Below are 4,805 nucleotides of genomic sequence, written 5' to 3'. Positions count from 1 at the left end.
AGAGGAGAGGAGAGGAGAGGAGGGGAGGGGCATCTTAATTATCAAATATATTTAATTCATTAAAAACATCAGAATATGATTCTCTTCCATATCTGCAGAACCCTCTTTCCTTCTTTCACAGTAGTCTGATGGCCAGAAGTTCACCACATCTATTTTCAAGATCCATGCCCCAGAGATCTTTGACTCCTGTGGGATTCCCATAGTTGAGGTGGATCTCTACATTGCAAAAGGTCTCTTCTGAGCTGTAGTGTCCAGCAATGCATTCACTGCCATCTATATGGCCATCAAACTCCACGACAATGACAGATATGCTTCATGGGGAAGGGTGACTCAAAGGCTGTTGAATAACACTATTGCACCTGCTCTGCTTAGCAAGAACTGAACGTTGTGGAGCAAGAGAACATTGACAAATTAATGATCGAGATGGATCGCACACACTGAGAATAAATCTAAATCTGGTGCAAAGGCCATCCTGGGAGTGTCCCTGGCTTTCCACAAAATTGGTATGCCATTACTATCATATTGCTGACTTGGCTGGCAAGCCTGAAGTCATCCTACCTATGCCAGCTTTCAATGTGATTAACGGTGGTTTTCATGCCTGCAGTAAGCTAGCCATGGAAGCGATCATGATCCTGCCTGTGGAGGCCTTCGGTTTTCAGAAAGCCATATGCACTGGAGGAGAGGCTTATCACAACCTGAGGAACACAATCATAGAGAAGTATGGGAAGGATGCCACCAATGTGGGTAATGAGGGTGGATTTGCACCTGACATCCTGGAGAACAAAAAGGCCCTGGAACTGCTGAAGACTGAGATTGCAAAGGCCGGCTATACTGACTAGGTTGTCATCAGTGTGGATGTTGCTACCTCTAAGTTTTACATGTCTGGCAAGTATGACCTGGACATCAAGTCTCAGAATGACTCCAGCAGGTACATCACACACGACCTGTACGAGTCCTTCATCTAGGACTACCCAGTGGTGTCCATTGAAAACCTCTTTGACCAAGAAGACTGGAACACTTGACGGAAGTTCACAGTTAGTGAGGGCATCCAGGTGGTTTGGGGATGACCTCACAGTAACCAATCCTAAACAGATTGCCAAGGCTACAGGCGAGAAGTCCTGCAACCGCCTCCTTCTCAAAGTGAACCAGACCAGTTCTGTGACCGAGACTATGCAGGCGTGTAAATTGTTCCAGTCCAATGACCAGGACGTCTTGGTGTCCCATGGTGTCCCATCGGTCCAGGGCGACTGAAGATACTTTTATTGTTGACCTAGTGCTACGGCTCTGCGTGCCCCTTGCTGGTATGAGTGTCTAGCCAAAGTACAATCAGAACCTTGCAGCAAAGCCAAATTTGTTTGCAGGTCCTTTAGGCCAAGTAAAGCATGGACTTGAAATCCCTGTCTCTGACGCTTAGGTCTTCCCTGTCCCTGATGTCATCAAGGCTGCTCAAGGCCAGCCCAGTGCTTGCCCTTCCTATGCCATTGCTTCATTAGATGTCCAGAACTATGCCTGACCACCTGGAGCCCTGCTGTAGACCTCAGGTTTGTAGTCATCTGATTGGTCTGAATCATTGTTTCTGTCTCTTGACTTCCCACCTAGTGTCTGGACCACTCAGATTTCCAGTGTAATCTCTAGGGTGGCCACAAGCAAAACCTCCTAGTGGTTATCCCCTGAGGGGATACCCCTCAGGATATCCCCCACTGCCCAGAACCCATCAGAACTCATAGTTCCTCTTCTAGGGCCTCTCTCCACAGCTCTCACATTCCTGTTTTTCACTAAGAGATTTAGTTTATATTGATAATTAAAAATCCCAGCCTCAAGAGCCAGAAAGGTTCTAGACTCTTTGTATTAACTGGGTAAATTTCTTTCGCTCTCTGGACCCAAATCTTGCAAAGTAGAAATAATAATAGTATGTGTGGTTATTCTATTAAGTGAAATAATAAACATAACTGTTTCTATAGTGTGGAGCACATTGTAATTGCTTAATGTTGATTATTATATTATTGTTGTTGTTATTTCTTTTGCCATTGTTCCCATTATCATATTAGGATGTAATCATAAATTTTATAAAATGAATTTTTAAAATTAAGCTTTGAATTCAATCTAAAAATTCATTTCTGTATTACTAAGGTTGAAACAATTAATGTGACTTCAATATTATTAATATCTTGCTTGCAAATCATGTTTTTAAAAGGAAGTCATTCTGATGCATAATTCTGTTCTGAATATTAGACACAGGGGAAGGGGAAAGAATAGGCAGAGGCTGAAACATCAGGTTTTACTGAGAATCCATTGTAATTAAGGTGCAGTCCTAAGAATAGAGTTGAGGTTATTCGGACTCTAATCAATATGTACTTAAAAGAGAAAGAGAGAGAGGCCTTTTTAGTGGAACATCTGAGGATTCTCTGCCAGAAACTCTATCATAATCAAATGTGCTCTACAGTCTAAGTAAGAAATCGTACACAGAAACTTGCAGAGGCCGGCAGGTCTAGGTTGTTTTTACTAGCCCCACTAGTTTGTATACCTTCTGACTTAGTTAGGATTTTACTGGTGTGAACAGACACTATGACCAAGGCAACTCTTATAAGGAGAACATTTAATTGAGGCTGGCTTACAGGATCAGTGGTTCAGTCCATTTTTATCAAGATGGAAGCATGGCAGCATCCAGGGAGGCATGGTACAAGAGGAGCTGAGAGTTCTACTTCTTCATCTGAAGTCTGCTAGAATACTCACTCACTTCCAGGTAGCTAGGACTAAAATATTAAAGCCCACACCAACAGTGACACATGTACTGACTCCAACAGGGTCACACGTCCTAATTGTGTCACTTCCCGCATATTCATACCATCATACACTCCTTATAACCTCATGTTTTTCTCCAAAAGGGACACACATACATACACACACATACACACACACACACACACACACACACACACACACACACACACACAAACGGCCATGTTTATACTAGTGTAGCCGTCCAGCCGCCACAAGTACGAATGGGTTTTCTGGAATGGGGTCAGGGTGCTGGAAAACCATTTTGGGGTACCAGATCCTTGGCAAGGATTCATAAAAATTAGCCAACACAGATGTGTGTCAATCATCTTTCATTCAATACATGTTGTTACAAGCAAAACCAGATAGAATAGGTAAGGCAAAACCCCTCCCCGAAGTTCATCAGCATCTTGGCCCAATCAGCAACTTCTCCTTCAGTCTCTGGAGGCGGGACTTCTGGCGCTGGAACTTGGAGAGAGGCGTGGCAATTAGCAGGAGGTGGGAAGAGAGGCGTGGTTATCTGTGGCAAGGCGAGGTCTGAAGAATCAGAGCTTGTCTGAAGGAGGGTCACATACAAGTATTTTGTGGCAATACAGAACCCCTGGAAATATCTAATCTTATGATAGCATCTCAACTCTGATACTTTGCTAGCCTGCTAGCCGTGTGACCATGAGGCCTTACCATTGGTTAATATCTTCTCTTAATCCTCATATGATGGGTAGAATAGATAAGACAGACTTTGGGTACCCAGTATATTTCAGATAATGTGAAAGTCCCAGAAAGTTTCATATCTAGAATTCCACATTAAGAAATAGAGTAATAGTGTATATAAGTATATGGTACTGAAGAATGTTGTGTGGTAGAGTGTGAATAAGTCTTCTCTGCAATAGGAAAAAACCTTCATAAATGTTTTTGTCTATAACTCAAGATGTAGTTGTAAAACTGAATACAACATGACATTGCATACATCATAAAAGGGAAGATCCAGCAAAAAAAAGGTTGACTTTCTCCTGCACTTTCTGTGTATTCCAGTAAGGTAGGATTAAAAAATACAGGGTGGTGTGAGTTTCAATTTGTCTTAAGGCAGCCCCACCCATCTATCTCTACATCACAACCAGAACCTTAGTTTTTCCTGAACTAATGTAATTTAGCAGAAGTAGGCAGAGGGGAGGATTATCTCTGAAGCCTTTCTAGCATGACGGGTTTTAAAGATCAGCTTCAAATATTCCATGGAAGTTCACTCAGTATGACAACTGATATGTTAACAGCTGTACCCTGCTGTGCCTTTCAAACAAAGAGGTACACTAAACTAGAATGTTGGAATACCATATGGAGCTTAGCAAGTATGTTCATTTCCTTTTCCATATTACATTTGGGATACCAAGGCTAAGAGTAGAAAAGCTGAATAATGTTCTACAGATAAAAGAGAGCAAAGGCTAGCAGATGAGAGTTCAGGACTGAAGACACCAAACTGGATGTCAATTCCGCTACAACATTTTTGCATTTCACATTAAAAATGAGAGTTCCTTAGTGCACAGATGGGAATACTGAGACCCACAGAGGAAAACTCAGGCTACATTACAAGTCAATTTTCAGTTTATGCCCTGCACATTTTTTCTGGTAGCAATTTCCATACTGTTGCAAAAAGCCCCTTAGGCAGAGTGGACAGAGGTCTTGTCCCCTCCAGCTTTTCTTTCTACAGACCAGGACTCAGCCTGCAACAGCCTGAGCTGATTGTCCATAGCTGGCTCCAGGTGACACCCCAGGTTGGCTCTGTAAACATTTCAAGAGGCAATTGCCCTGAAATATCTGACCAAAGCAAAGTAGAAAAGAGTAAGATCATTTATTAAACCTCTTTTGGGCATTTTACCTGGTGTTCTGTTTGTCTAGTTCAACGTTGTCCTCAATTTCTTGGCTCTTACCCTTACTAGTTGGGAGTCCAGGAGATTCCAGATTGCTGAAAGCTGAGGAGATGATCTTCCAGGTATCCTTTTACTTGCTTCTGACCTGAGGGGGGGGGAGGGAGG

At 42.6% G+C, this 4,805-nt stretch overlaps 1 pseudogene; it reads left to right on the top strand.

The window, feature by feature from the left end:
* Window positions 1-315: 315 nt before the first annotated feature.
* Window positions 316-1,967, top strand: LOC116096139 (annotated as a pseudogene).
* Window positions 1,968-4,805: the final 2,838 nt, after the last annotated feature.

This window comes from Mastomys coucha, unplaced genomic scaffold (assembly GCF_008632895.1).
Source record: "Mastomys coucha isolate ucsf_1 unplaced genomic scaffold, UCSF_Mcou_1 pScaffold18, whole genome shotgun sequence".
Taxonomy (NCBI): Eukaryota; Metazoa; Chordata; class Mammalia; order Rodentia; family Muridae; genus Mastomys; species Mastomys coucha.
Note: the sequence above shows the minus strand (reverse complement) of the source record. Positions and strands in the feature narration are given on the sequence as shown.